The sequence below is a fragment of the Fringilla coelebs genome, assembly GCF_963513975.1.
Source record: "Fringilla coelebs genome assembly, chromosome: 2".
Classification (NCBI taxonomy): Eukaryota; Metazoa; Chordata; class Aves; order Passeriformes; family Fringillidae; genus Fringilla; species Fringilla coelebs.
In genome coordinates, this window is record NC_140029.1 from 116,011,865 (window position 1) to 116,035,431 (window position 23,567).

A 23,567-nucleotide genomic window follows, 5' to 3' on the forward strand; every position below is an offset into this window, starting at 1 on the left:
CAGCACAAGGAGAGGGGGAACAGAAGACATGTCCTGGTGGGAGCCTGCCTAGGGACACAGGGCGGGCCGCTCTTGGAGACGGGGAGCGACTGGAACGTGGTTTGGCCGTGATTTTTATTCTCTGCCCTCGTATCAGAGCTCACACACCAGCACGTCTCCTCCTCTCCTGGCTCCCGTGTTCTGTACGACCCACTCTCCCTCCTCCCCTGCCCTGCAGCCAAGTGGTCAAAAGAAATCACCACCGAGCTCCAAAGTCAAATGTCCCCATCCAGGAAACATCAAAACCTGGAGCAAAACTTGGTTTTTAATCAAAATTTGGCTGAAGTTGACCCCTGCACTCACAACCTGTGAGGAAGCAGCCGACGAGCAGATGTCACTGCTGGATAAGCCTCGTTTCTTTAGGAAGCTAAAAATGGAACCAGCCATCGCCCTCATCTATGTTTAGACCCAATATTCCAAACAATTCCTCTATTTGCAGTACTGGGGTTTTTTTTTCCTCCCCCTCCTGAAGCTATCTCTGGCAGAAGAATTAAACAGCTGCCACGGAGAGCCAGAATTGAGTTAAAAGCTGAAGAAATGCAGCGCTGGTAGCAGAGGTGACGCACCAGCTGGATGCATTCCAGGTCACTGCAGCCTGGCAGGCTCTCCACGAGGACATCCCAGCGGAGCTCGGCGGCACAGTTGGATTTTTCCCCCACGTATGCAAAAGCCATAACTCCTATGGAGCCAATCATTTCACGCTGGAAGCCCCGCAATTCATTTTTTAAATGCTTTGCCAATCAGGTTATTATGTTCAAGCTAAGGGAGGAAAAAACCCTACAGAAAGAAAGACTTTTCATGGGGAAAGCATTCTGCTTGGGATTTTCCTTGTCTTCCTGTGCCAAATTGGCAGAAGAGCTGTATAATTACAGAGCTTTTACAAACAAAATTAATGTACAGCAAGTCTGTACATGGCCACCCTCCCATCCATGGATTTTATGGAGAACAGAGCAAAGGAATGCCAGTTTGATTTCAGTGTGAAACCACTCTCCAAAACCAGGAGTATTTTTAAGTAAAATCCCTGTGGTACCTGTGTGGTACCACAGACTGTAGTCCCCTCTTCCATTTTAAAAGGCAGGCAAACTTCAGAACACAAGAGCCACAGAGAACAGGGGCAGCATCCCTCAGATCTGTGCTCCCACACAGGGATCAGGATGCAGGATACCCAGGAGTGGCATCAACACATGAGATGTGGCCACAGAGACAGAAGAAGGGCAATTATGGATGTTGTTAAACATAAAACCTCATTTTCTTATCTGCCTGACCAGGAGACACTATTTTTTAGACTAAAATATAACCAAATACATGTGTCAGAAACCAAATCTCAAAAAAAGACACCTTATTACATATTAACGTTTTTTTCCTCTTTATTATAGCAGCTCATCAGCCCCACTAAGAGCCACAAGCAGCTTCCAAGAATCCTCTGCTGCTGTCACAAGTGTTCATTCTATGGATCCTAATTTCTCTTTGTTTTCCCTGTCACATTCAATATATCTCCAGTTCATGAATTATAGACTTGCCTGATTTCCCTAACATCACCCAGGAGTCTACAGTAATTCAGGAACCCAGCAGACGCTAGGGAAGTCCAAGTCCTGGATGCTGAGACTCCTTCAGGATGAGAACAGACATAATTCCCCCCTGAATGAGCTGGCCACATTCCTTTCCCTTGTTTTCCCTCCAAAATTCCACTGCTAGCAATTCCCACTCGAGGTGCTGAGGAGACGAGGGTGACACACGCGTGTGGTCCCAGACCTGCTGGCATGGGATCCACAGGATACCTCACAGTGCGTGCTCCAACAGCGTGCCAAACCCTTTACTCCAAGCAAGCACTGCTCCTGACAGCTGAGCAGGGCAGGGGGCACTCCTGAAAGACAGGGCCATCCAGAGGGACCTCCACCAGCACAAGGAGCAGGAGGGTCAAGGGGATCATGAGGTTCAACTAGTGCTGCACTGTGCTGGGGGATAAGAACAAACTGGGAGGAGAAGTTGTTGAGAACAGACCTGTGAAGAAGGATTTGGGGTGCTGGGAGATGAAAAGGCCCTGGCCACGAGCATTTCCAGCCCCCGAAGTGCAGCCTTGGAGTGCCTGGAGCAGACAGTAAGAAAGAGGGAGAGGGTCTGGAAAGACAGGACACAACGAATGGCTTCCCACTGCCAGAGGACAGGGATAGATGGGATGCTGGGAAGCAGCTCCTCCCTGTGAGGATGGCACAGGCTGCCCAGAGAAGCTGTGGCTGCCTCTGGATCCCTGCAAGTGTCCAAGGCCAGGTTTGACAGGGCTTGGAGCAACCTGGGATAGTGGAATGCGTCCCTACACATGGAATGGATGGCACGGGATGGTTTTTAAGGTCCCTCTCAAACCAAACCATTCTGGGATTCTGTGACATAATTCAATGATTCCCTATTTCCCAGCAAAATGAGACACATCCCCACTTGCTCCAGAGTCCCAACCCAGATTTTTTTTTTTTTGGAAACACAACAAGAGATTTCATTTCAGCAGCACCCCCACAACACTGGGATCATTGAAGAATTTACTCAGTGACCTTTCAGCAGCAGATAAGCACATACACTCCTTAAACATTAACTCCTTCCAAACCCATATTCATTTCAGCATTTTTTGGACACTAACACACCTTTAATTTAGAGCAACAAATGTCAAAAACATTCCACTGCTTTCTTCAGCCCGTGAGAAGCTCAGCACACCAATTAAACCACTTGTGTGAGTTAAACACAAGCTCTAGAGCTGCTGCACCGACAGCTTCTCTCTGGCTCTTCATGGTCCTTTACCACTGCAAGAAGCTTTGTTTTTATTGCTTTGGGTGGTTTAAGTCATCTTATATATACTTCCTCGGCAGTTCTCTTGGGGGGAGGGAAACAATTTTTTAAGAGGATTTTAAATTATTTTAATCTGAAGAGCATTTATAAACATTTCCCAGTATACAGCAAGAACAATCTGTTGTTGGTGGTGCATTAATCCCGGCGAGCACTTGAAGGGCAGAAACACAATGGGGTGAAATTGTTACAGATGGCCTCAGGGTTATTCCAATACTTGAACAACTGGAATAATGGGGTGGAATTAAAAACATGGGCCCAAGCTTAGAAAACGCTTCACGATAGGATCACGGTGCCCAAAAAGAGGAACATAAAACTGTTGAAGAGGAGACACTTGTGGAAATTAAAAATGAGCTTTGTAGAAGCACAAGAAGTGCTTCTAGCCCAGATGGAAAAACCATCTATCCTTTTCCATTCAAAAGAAATAATAACCAGCAGGAAAAATTATCTTTCTTCCATTTGGACAAGTAAAATTTCACAAGGTTACTGTACAGAACAACCAAGAACTGGCAAAATGGAAGAGAGGAGAGATAATCTAATAGGCCTTTTCTATCTAATTTTTATGATTCCTATGAAAAATGACCTGAATAAGTGAAGTTATTTGCCCTTGTCCTCTTTGTTCATATTGGATTTAGTCATGAGGGAAATCCTGCCAAGGATAGTATGTTTTACTCAATTTACTACCCTTTGTGATTGCTCTATAAAATATTGGATACATGATAGGAAAGGTTATGGAGGTTCGGGGCGGGGGTTTTTGTAATGGAAAAAGAAGGAACACATTGAGCACTTGCTGGCAGTAAAAATTAAGACAACAAGAACTGGTGGAATTTTCTAAGGAGAATGTTTATCTCTGAGACCACGTTCAAAGGATTGTATTTACCCCGAATACGGTATAACTTTAAAAAAACCAGCAATTGAGTATTAAACAAACAGTCTCTTGCAACATTTCACTTCCAAGTAGGTCACAAATAACACTGGAGTCAGAAGCTCCATCTCTCTGCTGCACAAACTCTGTAATTGCCAGAAGCTGAGGTTTCCTTTGAATTCCCAGTATTTATTATCCTGCTACTTTCGGACTCTCGCCGTTAATCATACGGTTGCACCGCTCCTGCTATTACAGCAGACGGCAAGAGACCAGAACCTGCTCTTGCAGGCTTTGCATTTGGTGTAGCTAACACTGAGCTGTGGAACCCACCCCCAGCCCCAGCATCTGTGCTGACAGAACCTGGGTCACGCTCAGTGCAGCCCGTGAGCCATAAATAACACGGAGAACTCTGGCAAAGCCCAGGTGCAGCCGGTCGCCAGCACCACCAGTGCCTGCTCGGGGACTCCAGCACACTGAGGTTGTTTTCCTAAAGCTATAAAGGCCAGCCATAATGATGCAGGATCTGTTAAATCCTGGGAATGCACTGTGTTGTAAGATTCCAGGGAGAAGTTGGGGCATTCCTCCCTTACCATTCAATCCTACCCCAAAACCGAGAGCCTGGGAACTTGCAGCCACGCCACATTGTAGTAAGTGGTGTCAAAAATTCCAAGCAAATGAGTACCACATGTCTGGGAAGCAGGCCCTTTTGCTGAGCTGACCTTGGAGGCTGAAGGGCTGCCCCTTTCCTGACAAAGGGATTGCAGGAAGGAAAACATCCCGAGTGCCACCGTGTAACCGCGCGGGTGAGATCCCGCAGCCCTTTGCCACAGAGAGCACGAGTCGAGGGTTTGGGATGAGATCAGATCCCATTTCTCAGGAGCTTCCCCAAAAGCTGAATGGACTCCCACAGAGTGGGTCTTCTTCCCTCACAGACTTTGGGTTTTTATGGGGGATTCCATAAATCACTGCTACTGTAGCATCCATGCCCCAAGGATTTATGAAGGCTGCTCTTGGAATGGATACTGGGAGACAAAGGCAGAACAGAAGCCCTGACTCACCTCGTGGAGGGTGGATTTTTTGCTGGCATTGGAAAGATGGACATGCTCCTCTTCAGCTGTGTCAGACATGAGCATCAGAAGGCCTGGAAATTATACATGTTACTCCTTAACCTCGTTCACAGCAAGGTCCTCCTGACCCTTTACTTGGAATTAAATTACACACATTTACAAAAACTAATTGTCTACAACGCATTCCAATTACAAGTCTAATTATACTTATCTAACTGTTGCCTGACCGACTTGGTCTGGAATCAAACCATGCTTTTTGCTTTATTCCATATTAAATTGGGCTGAAAGGCTTTCTGGAGCTCTGGAAGTTCAGAAATAGATAAAATAGAAGCATCTGAAGACCGAGCAGATAAAAGGCCAGGCCAACATAGAAGAGCTTTCCAAGTGCACATCAGAAGGATCCATCAGGATTTAATAAATCTTGGACTCAATATCTTTACTTTTGTTTCCAAAGGACCAAAAGAAAAAAAAATGCTCAGTCTTAAGCTGCAGGAGGGTCTTTCATCCAAACAGAGGATTATGCCAGCCCCTCCTGATCTTGAAACACATAAATCCATTTTACACTACTTTCTTTTTTGGAGGCTCTGAACAAGCCTATCAAAACCTTGCAGTTACAATAATAATTACAATCAAGCAAATGTGCCTCAGTGGGTTTAAAGCAATATGGACCACTGTGCTCAAAGGAGAGCAATAAGTGACTCCACATCCAGCTGGCAGCCAGAAACAAGGAAAACAGGGCTGGTACTTGGGCTTGTCTTGTCCAAAACCACCGTGGATTACTTGAGTAACAGGCTGATGTTAAGAGAAATCACAGGATGGGTTGGAAGCAACCCTAAAGACTGTTAGAACTTCAGCTTGGCCTTGGACACTGCCAGGGATCCAGGGGCAGCCACAGCTTCTGTGGGGACCCTGTGCCAGGGCCTGCCCACCCTAGAAGCCAAGAATTCCTTCCCAATATCCCACCTAACCCTGCCCTCTGGCAGTGGGAAGGCATTCCCTGTGTCCTGTCCCTCCATGCCTTGTCCCAAGTCCTTCTCCATCTCCCCTGGAGTCCCTTTGGGCAGTGGAAGGCTCTGGCTGGCCAGTCAAGGGAAGTCATTAATGCCCCAAACTGCACACAGCACAGGACTTGGGAAAACCAGACGAGGGAGCTGGACTTCTTTGATCTGGCAAGGAGGAGACTAGAGCCAATCTAAGCCCAGCCTGCAGCTCCTTAAACAGCAGCTACAAAGGTGTCAGTCAGAGACTGTGAACTCTGCAGGAGCCTCTTCTCAGGCAGCCCTGAGCATCTTGCCAGGGCATCAGATTAAATCCAGGGAGGAAGGGATGCCACTCCCTCCTAGTGTGGCGCAGGGACTATGCCCAAGTGAACATCAGCTCTGCCCCATCAGAGCAGCCTCAGCAATTAACACCCTCTTCTCACCCATCAGTTCCTTGAGTTCATCCTGTAAGGAATCACAGCCTGCATTTCGTTTCCTGCTCAGAATTTGCACCGTCTAATTTACTCACGATTAGCATAGATGATCTAATATTCCTTTCTGATCTTAATTCCCACCAAACCCATCAAATTCAATCTCCCTTTTTTGTACACAGACTACAAAAGCTCGAGTCATTACAATTCCTACCCGGTTCCACACTGGTGTAAACGAGAGAATGAGACCCTTAAATTTCCAAAGAGCTTGAAGGCAGCGTTGCATTAATGAACCTCCTGGAACAACCATGTGTCTGTGCAGAAGAATGTCAGCTACTTGTATGGCAGCCTTTGAAGGTCCCTCCAAGGAGGAAACGAGCCATCAGCCCAGACAAATTCCCCAGCTGGGTTTTGATGGATCACAAGACAAACAGATCCCTACAAAGAGACGCTGAAATTGTTTTACAAGGCCTGGTACCCCTGACCTCAGCGCTACTCTGTCCTGCTCCACTCACACAGCCTGAGAAAAAGCCCTTCAGGTGGGCACACACGGATTTGGGGGTGCAAAATGGTTGTGACAAAATCCAAGCACCGAGAGAGCACTTCAGTATCTGGGTACAAAAAGGAGGGAAAAGCAACATGGTTCGTGTGAGTGATTTGATGTTTATCTTCCACACCAAACAAGATGTTTCACACCTTATACTTTCTGAAACGTCTGAAAAAGGGACTGGGGACAACGGATGGAGGGATGGAGGACACAGGGAATGGCTCCCACTGCCAGAAGGCAGGGTTGGATGGGATATCAGGAAGGAATTGTTCCCTGTGAGGGTGGCAGGCCCTGGCACAGATTCCCAGAGCAGCTGTGGCTGCCCCTGCATCCCTGGCAGTGCCCAAGGCCAGGCTGGATGGGGCTTGGAGCAGCCTGGGACAGTGGAAGGTGTCCCTGCCCATGGCAAAGGTGGCACTGGATGATCTTTAAGGTGGCTTCCAACCCAAACCATTCTGGATTCTGTGAGAACACCTGTCAGATCAATCCTGCTGCTGACATCCCAGCCTGTTCTGAGAGAAATCTGTTGCTTTTCTCAGGAATTCATCAAGTGGAAAGTTGTTCTTTTTGAATTCAGACACTTGTGCACCCCACTCTGTATTAATCTGAATTCCAGTTTCCCAGGGAAGTTTGACATTAGTTCCTAGCACACATCACCACTGAAATGTATCATTCTTTGTTTGTTACACAATAAAAAATTAAACAGACTCTCAAATTACTAATTAGATGCCATTGCTTAAATAAGTGTGCACAGAAGCAGCGGCCAAAATAAAGGAGTTCTAATTTTAATGAAAGGACAGCAGTGTACAACTGATATTTCACCAGGCAAGGAGTAGAAATTTCTTTTAGGAGAATAAAACCACAATTTAAAAAAAAAACCAAACAAGTTTATAATCAAATGTTTTAAATCAGCAAGCTGGGATTCTTGACTTAAATACAAATAAAATCAGCAATAGATTTAAAAAATAGATTTAAAACCAGAAATAGTTACATGAAATAACCATTTTTACTCCTGGCAGACAAAGCTCCAGGACTCCCTTTGGCAAGAAAATAGGAAATTTTTAGAGAAATTGAGTATTTAAAATAAATTATACCTATTGCAGCCCTTTCTCATATAAAATGCAATAATAATCCAAAATATTGTTTAAGGAAAGCAATAAAAGGAAGGCAAAAACTCCCTTAAATAGGATGGTAAATGGTAAAATCCAGCTCTCCCACCCTTCCCCACCAGGAAGGCAGTCACACGCAGGCTGTGGCTAAACACAGGAATACAACAGGAAAAATTAAACTGGGTGTAACAACAACAAACAGAATGGAAATGGAATCCCTCCCACCATCAAATTCCTTGCAGGATGACTGTTGGAAGGGGCATAAATTCAAAATGCAAACATCCAGAAGATAAAAGGTGTCGGCTCACTGCCACTCTGCCTCTGTAGGACTGTGTAAGGCACTTGAGGAGTTCAGAGCATGATAAAAACCAGCTTTTCCTTCAGCTCTCACCATTACTTTTGAGTGGCACCCATGCCAAACCCCAAGCTACAAGAGCCTCTGTGACATATAATCAACCCCTCCAAAATTTCAATCCAAGAAGACTGAAAACAGCCTTGCAAGGGAAATATCAATAATTCCTTTCCAGGGATTGGGAAAACAAAAATCCAGACAAAGCACAGATCATGCTCCGAGTCACACAAGAACTCAGCTCCTGTGTCATGCAAAGTCCCTGCTTTTGTCTTTCCCTGGCCTTGATGGCAAGGCATCTCTTGCCATCTCTTCCCCTTAAACATATAAAAAAAATACCTTGGCTCACTGCAAAAGAGTTCATTTCCAAGACAGAAAAACACAACCTTGCCTTTGACAACTGTTTTTAGACTGAAATATCCTCTTGAACAAGAGGATTTCCCATACTGGAAAGGTGTGAAAGCTCTCCAGCGTCTCCTTGCCAAGTTTTAATCAGTATAATCCAGGACTAACTTCCCAAGCACAGAAAATGGGAAGGCTTTGGGTTTTCCCAATCCCACAGTGAGTGCTGCTGAGGGATGAATAAAACAGGTCAATTCCACTGTGGATCTGCGGCATTCCAGCAGCTCCATTCATAATTCATGGTTTCGACACATCTACCTGCTGCTTGGGAAAGATGAGCACACACAAACATGACATGGGCAAGAGCTTTTCCCTTCTTTCACTCTCGTTTCCACTCTCCCAACAGAAAAAAAAAATTAAAAAAAGAATAGGCTGAAGAAGCAGAGTAGGGATTAATCCCAGAAGAATAAATTTATTGCTTCCACACAAGCCCCTGGCTGTCCAGAAGCACGTGTGTACACTCACAGAAAGCAAGTCTTACATATTATTTTTATAACTTCAACATGGTCGTTTACCTTTGTAATAATCAGTTTGAAACTGCAGGGAAACAGACATCCCTGGGAAATGGGATAGATCCCTGGGAAACGTAAACAGCCAAGAATGTTTAGGTGGTTCCAAACTGAATGTTGTCAAACATGGAAAATTTCTTAAATCTGCTAAGTGGGGGAAATTGACAATGGGAAAGTGCTTAATTTTTACAATCCTAGAATGGCTTGGGTGGGAAGGGACCTTAAAGATCACCCAGCTCCAACCCCTGCCATGGGCAGGGACACCTTCCACCAGGTCAGGTTGCTCCAAGCCCTGTCCAACCTGGCCTTGGACACTGCCAGGAATCCAGCGGCAGCCACAGCTTCTCCAGGAAACTTGTGCCATGGACAGCACGCTCTCAGGGAACAATTCCTTCCCAAAATCCCACCCAGCCCAGCCCTCTGGCAGTGGGAGCCATTCCCTGTGTCCTGTCCCTCCATCCTTGTCCCCAGTCCCTCTCCAGCTCTCCTGGAGCCTTCTCCTCTCCAGGTGAGCACCCCCAGCTCTCCCAGCCTGGCTCCAGCCCTCAGAGCATCCCCATGGCATCCTCTGGGCTCTCTCCAGCAGCTCCAAGTGCTGCTGCTGTGTCCCTAGGGCTGGGGCAGCTCTGCAGGTGAGGTCACACCTGGAGCAGAATCCCCCCTCAACACAGGGCGTGGAGGTTTCCAGGTGCCAGTACCCATGGGCAGGGCATGCCCAACTTTTCATCCCTCAGCACCCCAAATCCTTGTCCCCAGGGCTGCTCCCCAGCCATTCCCTGCCCAGCCTGGCTCTGTGGTTCAGGCTGAATGAATTCCAGGAGGGCTCCCTCTCCCCTGAGCGGGCACCGTGGCCATTAGCAGGCGGTGACAAGCTGGGGTCATGTCGTGGAACACTCCAGCATGTGGAGTACCATGCATTTAGCTTGTCTGCAATTAAGACCATTTCATTGTCTCATCAGGTTCTGTGTGATACCCAATTAAGTAATAACACAAGGAAAGTGCTCTTAATTAATGAGGAAAATGCTCTACAAGCTAGACACAGGTGTGTGTATCTCAGGCAGGGCCTGAAACAGTTGAACAGATCATTTAATCTTTATTAAAAAAATCCCCACTCAAATTTGTATCTAATTACCTCAATAGCAGGAATCTTCCTGATTTCTTCCAAGGGGGTTAAATTTCTTTGCAATATTCAACAACCAAGTGGTTTATAAAAGACTCAAATTAAAACTGACACTTGGAGTGCAAGAGTGATTACAATTTACACATGGTTATTCTGGGGATGGAGCAAATGGGTTTAAACCACCTTTCTCCTTGCAATGTTTTTACAAAATCAATCCCCTTTATTGATATTGAATTCATGTTTATTCTTATACCAGCTCTGCTATTTGAGTTGAGCTAAATGAAAGCCCATCCCCACTGCTAGATTAATCAGGGCAACATCTTTTAAAGAAAGACACTGGAAAAAGGCAGAATATCATCCTAAATCTCATCCTTACATGCTTCAGTGAAAGGAACAGCAAAGTTTAACTGCAAAAAACTACCTTTCCATCAAGTACAGCAGCAAAATGGACGTGTGTCCCTCAATGCCTTAAACACACAGGGCCATTTTATAGAACTGTATGGAAAATCATGTACTCATGGGAGCTGGTATGGACAACTTTGATAACCTTTATCTCCCATTCCCCATTGCTTGGTTTCAGTGACATTCCAACCTGAATTAGTTGGAAGTATTCAAGCCACAGTTTTCTACCTTTGGTGAGAATCAAGTATGGAAACAAAGTCCTAAATTCTGACTTTAGGAGCAGGAATTGCAAGGAACATTATTTGCAGGGAGTGAGGCACATGAAAATCTGCCCTTGTCTTTCTCCCCAGATCCTCAGGCACAGCCACCTTTCCTGGGAGATCAGCTTTCCACCTCTTCAGCTCTTTTCTCCCTGGATAGCAGAAGGAACCAGCTTTCTAGAAACTCAAATCTTATTCACAGCACAATGAAAGTCTTTGATTTTTAAAAAATATTGTAAAAAAATTTCAAAGTACCTATCCAGGCTACAGCAGCCTGTCCAAAATCTTCTGCAGCAGATCCCTATGGGGAAAGGTTGATAAAGAGGACAGAGCTGTCAACCTGTACTTTCATAACCTCCCACCCTAGTTTTTCATCACAAGGTTCTTCCCTAAGCTCTGCATTTCTTACTTCAGCTGCTCATTTTCAGCTCTTGAAAGTTTTGGTACAAAGGAGCCACAGAGACAATTTTTTCTCTTTGATCAATCACGTCCCACTGTTCAGAAAACAGGCTCCAAACCATTAATCTTGCTTATGTTATCCAAACGCTTGCTAGGATCTCATCTTTCCTATAATTTATTTAGCACTGAGCCCCCTGACAATACATCTGAGGTATTCTTAGATCACTTCAAACGTCAGTCAGGCCAGGATGGTGAGGCAGAACTGGCAGGGATGAGTCTGAGATGCAGACAAAGGCTGAGCAGCGCACGTGGCACTTCTCCTGGAAATGCCATGGACAGTGCCCAGCTGTCCCTCGGTGGAGTCTGGCCCCAGGGAGCACAGGGGATCACAGGGAGACATCCAGGTTCCACAAGACATCACCTGGAGCCAGAGCATTTCAACAGAGGCTTTGTCTTGCTGCTCGGAGCATTCTTGCTGCATTGTTATACCTGGTGCTGACACCCACTTAGAACTCCATTTTATACGGCTCCCTAAATTAGGATGCAGTAGCCAGAGGTGAACACTTGGGATGGGATTGATTTGGGGAGAAAGGAAGTTTATAGATGGTTTGCATACAGCAATTATAGGGGTGGCGCACTGCATAAATCCCTCCCCTAACTGCTCCTGTGTGGAGACCCACCACATCATCACATTCCCAACCAGCCCAGCTTCCAGAGGCATTTTACAGCTTTGAGAGACTCTCCCATATCATGAGGAAGCTGGGGAGCAAAGGATGCTCAGGGGGCACCTTCTGGCTCTGCACAACTCCCTGACAGGAGAGTGGAGCCAGGTGGGGTCAGGCTCTGCTCCCAGGAAACAGGGACGGCACAAGAGGAAGCAGCCCCAAGTAGAGCCAGGGGAGGTTTAGATTGGATCATGTGAAAATTCCTTCCTGGAAAGGGCTGTCCAGCCCTGGCACAAACTGCCCAGGGCAGCAGCCAGTCCTCATCCCTGGAGGGATTTAAAGCTGTGTGGATGTGGCACTTGGCAACATGGGTCAGTGGTGGCCTTGGCAGTGCTGAGTTGGATTTGATGGTCTTGGAAGGCTTTTCCAACCTTAACAATTCTGTGGTTCTTAACAGGGGAATACATTTATTATATAAATAGAAATCTTTTTAACCTTCACTCCCAGCTAACCAATTGCATTCCCATATTCACCATGTGCTCCACAACATTTTTGGGCTGGTCTCCAACTCCAGTTAATTTGAGCTGTATCCCAAACCCACCCTTCCCCCTGTGCCATCCTCCACAGAAATGCTGAACTACAAGGAGGTGGTGATTTTAATGTGAAGTTTAGCCCATGAAATAAAAATTAATGTTTCAATCAGCAAACTCCATCACCCCCTCACACAACCCCTGTGCCACAGCCAGGGGTTAATGGTGCCTGGTGCCTTCCTGCAATCCTTTCTGCTTGGGAAGAAAACCCTGGTCATCGTTTCATCATTAAAATGTCACCCACAGCCAACTTAATCCTTGACAAGAACACGCCCTGCACTGGTCTCTACAGTTTTAAACAAAAAATGATCCATTTTAGAGATGGGAAGTGCTCTTTTCCTTGGATCATTCATCCCAAAAGGCAGTTCACCTTTAAAGGGTTCTCCCTTTAAAACTTCCTTGAATGCATGGGAGGGCAGTCAGTGCCTGGAATTTTCTCTGGGATGCTCCTGCAGTCAGACTCTCCCTCTGATAAGCCAAGCAGACTCAGCTCTGTGCTTCTCTGTGTGTGTTTTTTCTAGTCCTCAGACTATTTTTGCGTTTCTTCCGTTCCCCTACAACTTATCCAGGAGCTATTTCAGGATGCTGAAATGGAAATCATACTCAGGAAAGTCACAAGCACCAAATACAGAAATGAAATCTGATCTCTTCTAAATATTTTCTTGCTTGTGCACCTAAAAACTAAAAAAAAAAAAAAAAAAAAAATTAATTTACAATTGCCTTCTTTGTTGCAGCATCGCTGCTGGTGTTTACACCCACCTGCTCTGTAATCCCTTTGAGCAGCACTGCTCATAAAACAACTTCCTCAGAGCCCCTTTAGGCACTGAAAGGTGCTCTAAGATCTCCCTGGAGACTTCTCCTCTCCAGTCTCCCAAAATCCTGTTGCATCCACTGCTGGATCATTGGAACCCTTCTAAAACCCATCCACTTGACCACAATAACCCATTTTTAATATAATTAATATAATATTCATTGGCCAACATCCTGCCAGTTCTCTCCATCAGAATATCACTTGATACTAAAATGCCTCCCAGGTCACAATTTAAAGAAGAGCTTCCCTGGATCCATCCCAGAGGTTTCAGCAGGACCAGGGTGACTTCTCAGTGCTGCTGCTCTCCTTTGAGCTACTTAATTGAAAACAGTAATTTAAGCACAGGCAACTCGATTTAATTTCCTAGTGATGACAAAAACTGGCAACCTATTTAGGCATTATTAACTTAAAATTAAGTAGGAAGCAGATCTGCTCTAACAGGACTGAGTTCAAGTCTTTAAGCACCCCTTTATTCATTGGGGTTTGGCTGTCTCTGGGTGTTCTTACATTTTTAAGAGAGTTTATTGTAGACAGGGCAAAATCCTGAGTGGGTAAATTGAAATCAATAACCTTTGGAAAATGGATTTCCACAACTTTCCTTATCTATGGATTTAAAGAGACACATGTTTTGAGAAACTAAACAGCCCAAAGTGAAAATCCACATAAGAACACAACGGTGTCTTTAGCTTCCAATGATGGCTTCACCCATTCTGTAAAGACTGTATTCAGAAATAAAGCTCAGATCATCTGGGATGATGGACATGAAACAAAATCTTTTAATTTTCCACTTTATTTTAGCATGTGAGAACAAAATTGTGAGAGTTTGCTAATAATGTGCATTATGGACACAGTGCCAAGCAGGAATAAATTATCCCTGCGTAGAAGAATCCCTCTAAGATGAAACACTGAAGGAAAAGCAATTTTAATGGATCACCTCGATTTTTCAAGGCATTTTGGGAAACAAAACTGGCTTTAAAAATAATGTACCTACACACATTTTTCTTCTGAAATTAGAGTGACACAGTTCTCTTGAAAAATACTATTTTTAAAGGCTTCCAGCTCTCCAACTGCCTTCACTTCCCAGCGTTAATTGGGTTTGTTCCTGCACTCCTGTGTGTTGCCTACAAACACAAAAATGAACCAAATCAGGCAGAAACCATCAGGGTTAATTATAATCAGCACCAAAATCTCGAGTGCTATTTGTGGCAGCAGTGGATTTTTATCTGTTCTCTGAGTATGAGCCACTCAGTAAAACAAACACAGAAGGGAACTCAGTAACTGTGTCCCTACGGATTCAGGTGCTTTTTGGGAAGGTTTAAAAAGTAGTCTCTGAATCCTCTATGCAGAGTCTCTGTTTGCCCAATTTTTGGGGTTTTTTTACTGTATCCAGCTACTTGAAACAAATGTGAAATGCCTAGGGGTTTTATAACCCTTCATGCTGATGATCCTTCCTACTGTTACCGCTCTGGCAGGAAACACAACTCCCAGAAAACCGCTCCAATTAAAACAGATTTCCGCTCTCAGCACCAGGAATAGACTCTGGATCCTCCCCAGTAACTCTAAAATGGATACTCCCATTAAATTATTTCAATATAAAAAGATTTGCAGACAGCCCTGATATCCAACCAAGCATCTTCATGAGAACACAGCTCAAGTAAATTTAATATCTGGGGGTTTTTCCCCCTCCCTCTTTACTTAATGGCAATATCCCTAAAAGTACAACAGCTCCTGGTGTCTACCTTGAGGCAGGAAAAGAAACCCTGCCCTGCTTTCTCCTCCCTCCATGTTCCATGTTCCTGGAACCATGCCGATATCTCCAGAAGCCAAAAAACAAGAGATTGTTGTACCCACTGCTCTTCCCACTATGTTTTGGTAAACACCCACAGAAAGTAAGAAATATGAAAAAAATATGAAAAAAAAACACAAGAAGATGAAAATCATAGGAAGGTCAGGTAAAACCTAACCTAAACTGAAGGCACAACTTCCTGCAGGAAGAAAACTCCATGACCCATAAGCCCCATGGCTTATCCTGATAGCCAGAAAATCCTGATAACACCAAGAGAAACATATTCCAGAATCAACTCCCTCCCTGCCCCAGGAGAAAACTCTGCTGAGGTCCTTTCAGATTTAAAAACAAGATTGTCAAAGAAGTAAAGCCCAGCTAATCCTGCCTGCCAGCACAGTCCTGGGGAGAGAGGTCTCACACGGAGAGAAGATTCAAACCAAGATTTGCACGGATCAAAGGCAGCAGCCTGAAGTGCAAACCTGAGCGAGGGTGACACCAGAGCTGTCCCCACAGCCCTGATGTCACACGAGACACACTTCCATGTGGCAGGGATCAATGGGCTCTCAAACCTGTCTAAGGCTTTCAATAAAGGGCACAGAAAAGGAGCCCAACCACAGCCTTCCCATGCCTGCATGGGGCAGAGAAGGGGGGAATTTGTCACTGCAGCATCCTCCAATGTTTCATTTATCTGTCTCTGCAAGTACAGACCAACCCTTTTTGCCCCATTCATCCCCAAAAACAGCTCCACTGAAGACAATTCTGTTATGTGGAATTTGGTTAAAGCCTGAAACTCTGGCCACAAACAGAGGGAAAAAAGCTTCCCAAGGGCTGAACGCAAACATGGAATGTCAGGCTTTGTGTCAGGAGAAGGGGAAAATACACAAATTGCAGGGAACAGGATGGAACACACAAGTCAAGTGCCAGGAACGTCAGTGAAGAGCATCAGGAAAGCAGGAGAAAGTCAAGGACACCAGGGAAACACCCATGGTGAAAGTCACACTAAACTCTACGTGTGTATTTTGTGCTGGCAGGAAAAATGAGCTTGGATTATGGAGAAAAATGGTTTCCTGCTGCTTTCTCCAGCCTGTGCTCAGAAAATCCAGCCTCTGCAAACATGCTTTGTGGATCAGCACTGCAGCCTCCAAGAAATAGCTGGCTGCCATGGATTTCCTCTTCCCACAGACGAGCACCAACACTGGCTGATCACTGCGGCCACAAGAAGTAACTGCATCAGCTGGAGCCAAGCAGGTGAGCAAAGATCCCAGGCATCCTGGAAAAGAGCTCCAGGGGAAAGTCTAAGTCAAGGTTTGGCAATCTTCGTGTGGAGCCATGCCAGGCTTTTCCTTCCCACTGGCTGCAGTGTGCCAGGAGAGGAGCTGGTAGGAGCTGCCTCCCAAAGCAGCAGGAATCTGCTTCCAAGCAGGACAGCAGCTTTTGCTGAGCCTGGAGCTCAGGGAGAGGCAGGAACTGCAAGCTGAAAATTCCTCTTGCAAGCCAGTGCCTCCAAAGGCAACGCTGTTTGCTCCACGCTGCGTCCACAGGCTCCTTGCACGTGGATCCCCGAGCTAAAAGATGCATCTGGTACCAGGTGCAAGGGAAGGCCCCCAGAAAAATCCTGGAATTGAGCAAGGCTGCACGACTGATGAGTGAATGCTTGGATTTGAGTGATGGAACCATATTGGAGGGAAGGGAGAGATCAGGAATTGCAGAGCCAGCACCTTTCCAACTAATAAGACACCTTCCCAGATGAAACTGCTGATGCATCCAGGAAAGGCACGAGCTGAGCACAGGAGAAGGACACTTAGAGGGGGAAATGAGGCACAAAGTCAGACAAGAGCATTCACCAAAAAAAAAAAAAAAAAAAAAAAAAAAAAGAATTTTCTGTTGCTATATATGGATGTAGGGAGTCTGGATAACAAGCAGGAACAAATGAAATCCTGGCCAGCAGGAAAGAAAAAAATGAGCATGTGACCGGCCTTGAAATTTATTAGTCCCGTGGTGTTCAGATATGGAAGGAAGAGATGGCTGCAATGTATCCCTAGAAAAAAGGTGGGAAGGCTCACCTCTCTGACAGCTATCAACACTGCAGGAAAACCAGGGCAGAAACTTGGTGTGTCTTAATGGGTGAAGCCAGAAGGAGGCTCTGGGAAGCACCAAGACAGGTAGGTGAGTCCATACTGAGGGAAAAAACCCCTTGTGGGTTAGGGAGGAGACTGGAGGGAAACAGGAACTCTCATGCAGAAAGTAATTACACGAGATTAGCTTCCCTAAATCATAGGTGACAATTTGTAACACCAAGTAACTGATTTGGGCCTTGTTACAAGCAATAAAGCTGCAGAAATCACTGGACTGGAAGCCTTGACAGTGCAGAAAAAGAGCAGACTCGTATTTAAATATATCTCAGTTCAGTAACTCAATCAAGATTGCAAAATGTCTTGATTTCAATGACTGATTTTAACCTGTATGACATTTGTGCTTTTTAGTTATCGTCTTAACGAAATATCAACACAATCAGGGGCTCACAGAATCACCTGGGTTGGAAAAGACCTTTAAGATGCTGAGTCCAACTGCAATGAAAATTGGCATCACTTGATTCTCCACAAATGCAACACAGCAGAGGAAAAATGAAGGAATTTGCATATAGATGATCCACTCACTAAGTTTCAAAGTGCTCTTGGGATCAAAAAGGAAACAGCTCCAGAGTGAAGTTTGAAAAAGCTTCTGGGGCAAATCAGAGATTGAACTCCCCTCACAATCAATGGGAGGACACCAGGAAGATTATTTAACAATTTACATAAAAGCAATTACAGGATACAGCCAAAATGAAACCACATGGATGAGTCAAGACCAAACTGTGTCAAACCAAAAGAGCCTGGTGAAACCCAATGAAGACAAATGTAAGGGCAGGGTACATTGTGCAGGTGGAGAAGTCCCAGCTGGGCTGATGGACAGGAGAAAAAAGCCCTGAGGGGATATTGGATCACAAGTAAAATGTCAACAATACAATGGAATTGCCAAAAAAAAGGAAAAAAAAGAAAAAAAAGGCACTTCAGATTGTTTTAAGAGCACCATGTGGAAACCAGCATTATTTTGTTTTATACAATGCTGACAAGGCCACGCAGTGCCAAGTCTGAGCAGAGAGAGAAGTAAACACGCCAGAGTACAGAGAAAAGCTGAGGGAATAATAAAGGGATTTGGATACAAAATGATCCATAGGAACACACTGAAGGACGGTGCCAGCCCAGGAACACAAACTGGAGGAGGATGTGACATGCTCCCATCAGTGACAGCAGAAACAAGGGCAGGGTTATTCTGAACAGCAAAGCACCTTCATTTCTCAGAGATCACAGCATCCCAGGATGGCTTGGACTGGAAGGGACCTTAAAGATCATCCAATTCCACCCCCTGCCAGGGGCAGGGACACCTTCCACTATCCCAAAGTGCTCCAAGCCCTGTCCAACCTGGCCTGGAAAAATTCCAGGGATCCAGGGGCAGCCACAGCTTCTCTGGGCACCCTGTGCCAGGGCCTGCCCACCCTGGCAGCCAAGAACTGCTTCCTCAAAGATCTAAGATTTTGGAAAAGCTTTTAACCAAATTGGTTAAGTGTTCACTGCCAGCTTCCTGAGCAGGCTGGCACTCTGAGACTGGAAGACTTTAAGGAAAAATTAGAAATACATTCGTTAAGGATGCTCTAGGGACACTTCAGCTTGCCTCGAGGAGTGAATGGACTGGAAGGTATCCCAAGGTCTCTACCAGCTCTGCATTCCACTATGGAATGATGCCCCAGAAGCCCAGGATGTTTACCCATGGAGTCCTCCAGTATTTCAGAGACCACAAGGGCTCATTTGCAATATTTTTCAGAACACATGAGAAAATTTGGAAGACAAACATTTCCATCACAACCACATCAGGAGAGGGCAAAATGACCCAAGTAAGCACCAACCTATTTGCCAGACAGGAGCTCTGGACAAAACAAGGGAAAACTGAATCAGATTGGATCTGCACTTAAAAAGAATGGGAGTGAAATGAATGACAGCCCAGCCAATGTTAGGGAAAACAGGCCTTGTCGAGCAAAGCTGAGGAGATCCACGGTGCTAAAGGTAAGTGCTGCAGTGTAACAGGCAATCTGTTGAGGATGACATCCCAGTTAAAAAATTACCGCTGTATGTGTCAACAAAGCAGCTGAGCAGACTCAGAGTTGGCCGAGGGACAGATGACTAAAAGCAGCCACTCGTGGAAAATCACCAGCAAAGTGAGCTGCAGTGGGGTTCTGCTGGGCCTCATCCAGAGCCCAGAACCATTCCAGAGGTCCACTGGAGGCTGGAATCTAGGGAACAAGATGGCAAAGACAGAGCCCCTCCAACAGAACCTGCCCAGCACTCCCCAGGCAATGCCGTGAGTTTGACTGGACCACAACCAAAGACCACTGGGCTGTGGAATTAAGAGTTCCCTCCAAAGGGAAAAGTTACTGGGTATCAAAAGACCTGCATTTAGACAATAACTGGCTTTTGGAAGTAATAGTTAGAAATTAATTGAAATGACACCTTGGACAGGGTGAGGGATGAGGCAGCCACCACCTCCCTGGGCCATCAGCCGTGCCAGTGTTTTACCACCCAGACTGTAAAAACTTGTCCCTTCTCTCCGTGCCCTGTTCTGCCACGCTTGCAGGAGATGTCCCACCCTTCCTGGAAAAAATCCCCCAGGATCCCACCCTGTCCCTGGCACCTGCTCCAGCAGCAGCACAGCTTCCCTGGAAAGCAAAACCACGTGGGCAAGATGCTCCCGGGCTGTTCTGCCGTGTTTGCTTTTCCAAGGGCTCAAATTTTAAATATTTCTTATACAAAGAAATATTTTCTTGAGCTCCCAAATCCATATGAAAAGACTCAGCTATCCAAGAAAGTTCAACAGCTGGGATTTGGATGCTGTGATAGAGAAAAAGAACCCAGCTCTCCAGTTTATGGCACTGCATTTTAAGGCTTGAAAACTTGTGTTGTGAATGTAAGTCAAGTCAAGAGCAAACTGGAAAAATATGTGGAAAGCCATCATTTTGTAAAAGCCATTAAAAGTCTCATTAAGTGACACCACACACAGAAAACTGAAGAAAATGATTTGTAGAATAAACTACTACAGAACCAAATGTTTATACAGGGACCTATTCCACAGTAATTGCATTTTAAATGCTCACGAGCTTCACACAAAATACTTTTCAGCAGGGAAAAGCCTCTAGAACCTGTCTGTCCATACAGGCATGGCAACTATCCTGGGTGAAATGTCATCAGGAACTGCAATGAATGGTCTTACTTTGTCCATCAAATCAGCAGGAGAAGGTAGAAACATGGAATTGGTAAGAGTGGAAAAGACCTCAAGGATCATGGAGTCCCCCAGCACTGCCAAGGCCACCACCAACCCACGTCCCCAAGTGCCACATCCCTGGATGGGAACTCCACCCCTGCCCTGGGCAGCCCATGGCACTGTGGGGGCTCTTAGGACCTTGTTTGAAATAACCACAAAAATCCCCTTGCCCATTAAAAAGCTAGTTGTTGTTGGCTATAAATCCAAGTATAAAGAACTGAATGGAAAATGGGGAAAAAGAAGACCGTGCTCAAAACTTCTCACCGAGTCTTCAGGATGTATTTTGCAAACTCAGAAGGGTAAAACCCCCTCGTTATCAAATTTAGGGAGCTGCTATCTGAGAGCAGAAAGCAGAAGCTCAAGCACTGGGCTTTAATTTGTGGCAGATAAGCAGCCTGATGCCATAAAAGAGGAAAATCTTTTTTATTAAGCTCTACAGCAAATTAGAAGGAAAAGCCCTGCGGACCCCGAGATGTTATGGTCTATTTTAACTTTTGCTGCAGTCTGCAATCTTTATCCATTTTATCAAAGAATTAGACATGCCTAGCAGGCATGATGGCATCTATTCTTTTCTTTTTTTTTTCCAGTTTAGTACTTTTCCTCTCATAAAATACTCTAAGCTTGTCTCCAATAATCTTCCCAAATCTCTAACCCTTGCTGAGACAAGGAAGGCAAAGCCCATCAGCCTACAAATACACTTCAGCTTCAGCCTTCCTGTGGAGAAAGTTACTGCACCAGGGCCACGACAAACCCCAGCTTTCTGCTCTGACTTCTCATTTTTCCACACAACCCTTTCAGCCAAGGAAGGGAAGAGGAGACAGGGTGAAGCACAAGCCAATACAAACCAGAGGAGGGGAATGTTTTTTGGGTTTTTTTTTCCAGCTTTTATAAATCCTGTGACGATAATCTCCTAAATGGTTTGCTGGGGAGCATCAGCAGGCCCACATTTTTTTTCCTCCCAGAAAGCACAGTCACTTGAAATTCCTGTGCAGTGCTCAGGGTTTTCTGCACATCCATAGTAAACAAAACCCAGAGGAGCTCTGGAAAAATTATCCAAGTCCCACTCACGCTCTAAAAAATCTGTGAGCCTCCGTCATCATCAACAGAAGCTCCTTCCCTACGTGGGTCTTAAAAATAAAGAGCTCCCACAAATTTCAGATCTGCAAATGCTGGATATGCCTTAAAAGCTGGATCTTTGCTGCCTGGGATCCTAATTACAGGTCTGGGATTCCTGCTTCAGACGCCCATGGCACACCTGTCCTCAGCAAAAGAAAACCCTAGAAATTCCCAACTGTTGCTTCCCGTTCGAGCTAAAAAAACAAACAAAAAACCCCACCTCAAGGTTATCCACCTAACAGAGCACTGTTAAAGCAGAGCATAACATGAAATATAGATCATAGGCATGTTTTTACATTGATTTTACTCTCTCTCTGCCCAGGTGGGCAAGTAGGAAGTGCAATCACATCCTTACTTCCTCCAAAAATCAGGTTTACACAAATTCTACTGGGAAAAAGTTCCCCCTGGCAGGGTGGGCAGGCCCTGGCACAGGGTGCCCAGAGCAGCTGTGGCTGCCTCTGGATCCCTGGCAGTGTCCCAGGCCAGGTTGGACAGGGCTTGGAGCACCTGGGACAGTGGAAGGTGTCCCTGCCATGGCAGGGTGGCACTGGATGGGCTTTAAGGTCCCTCCCAACCCAAATCCTTCTGGGACTCTACGAATTTGCAAAAATAAACACAGCCCTGCCACTGACATTCCTCCCTTGGTATTTAGGGATATCAGTGTTTGTGACACAAAAGTAGGAACAAAGTGATTCAGCTGAGTGGAAGGAACAAGAAGGTGACACAATATAAACAGCTCTGGAGAACGGTGTCCGTCCAACTGGTATTTGAGTCTCATGGAAATAATTCCTAAAAATCTATTCCCGGTTTTAAACAGTGACAGATTAAGAATTAGTATTTTTTTACTTCAGAGACTTAAGAGACCATCAACAGGTAAAGAAGCAGAGAGGTGGAGGTTTTATTTCTTGTCACTGAAACAGAAATCTTCATCTGTTCACTGAAGGGATGCACGGCACGAGAATCCAGCAGCACCCAGAGGGACCAAGGGATTGGAATTTGGAACCAGCAGAAAGAAAATACTACAGAGCATGCCAGGAGCTGTTTCCTAGTCAGTCATTCCAGACTGAATATCCAATATCCTTACCGACCAAAGGTGAGAGGTGAGGGATTCTAAGCAGCAAAACTGAGCCCAGCTGATGAGGACGATCAGGGCACAGGCAGGAGGGAGCTAAGGGGGACAGGAACAGGGAGAGGAATGCCCCAGCACACGGAGAGACTTTGGGAATCGCAGAGGAAACAGAAAGTACACGGAGCACTTGTGCTGCGGAAAGGGAAACCGGGGGCCTCTGCGGATCCCATCAGCCCCAAAGGCAGGGCTGGGACACGAATGGAGCTCACAACCCCTGCTGAAGGGAGCAGGGAGCTCACAGAGGGAGACAGCAAAGTTGTGCTCCCCTCCTGCCAGCCCAACAGCCGCTCTGCAGAGAGATGGGAATGCTCTCAGGGCTCCTGCTCTCCTGCTGGGAGCACCTGAGCAGCAAGGTCTGAAGGGCCAGCACACCTGGAGCCAGAGCCAGAGGGAATTCTGGGCACAGCTCTGCCAGCAGGTGACATGCCCACGTCCCACCTCCCTGCCAAGCCCAAAGGCAGGCAGGCAGTGCCCTGGATCCCACACACAGCTCGGAGCTGGGCTCTGCCAGGCACAGCGCAGAATTCAATTTACCCCGAGTCAATGATCATCCTAAGCGTGCCTCCAGCGCAGGTACTGCAGGCCTCTCCCAGAGCTGCTGCTCCAAAGCATTCCCACTCTGCTCAGAAATGCTCCCAGCACCTCCCTGCCCTGCTCCTCCCTGTTATCCCTCGGATCATGGGGACCAGGGGAACTTCACTTGGTTTCAGAGATTTTAACTCGCCCTGGGTTGTTCACCTACTGCAGGGAAGGCTCACCCTCACCGTGGAGCTTGACAGGTGATTATCAACCAGGAGCAGAAAGCAC

General features: G+C 45.9%; 1 protein-coding gene across 3 annotated transcripts in view; it reads right to left on the reverse strand.

Moving 5' to 3' along the window:
- Positions 1-23,567, reverse strand: part of FAM168A (family with sequence similarity 168 member A) — a 127,594-nt gene that overhangs the window by 101,783 nt on the left and 2,244 nt on the right. The window contains exon 2 of one of the 3 annotated variants that reach the window (XM_084226242.1): positions 4,795-4,877. The exons of the other annotated variants lie outside the window; for them this stretch is intronic. The gene's annotated coding sequence lies outside the window, so the exon portion shown is untranslated. The remainder of the gene's footprint in view (positions 1-4,794; positions 4,878-23,567) is intronic. 3 annotated transcript variants of the gene reach the window in all.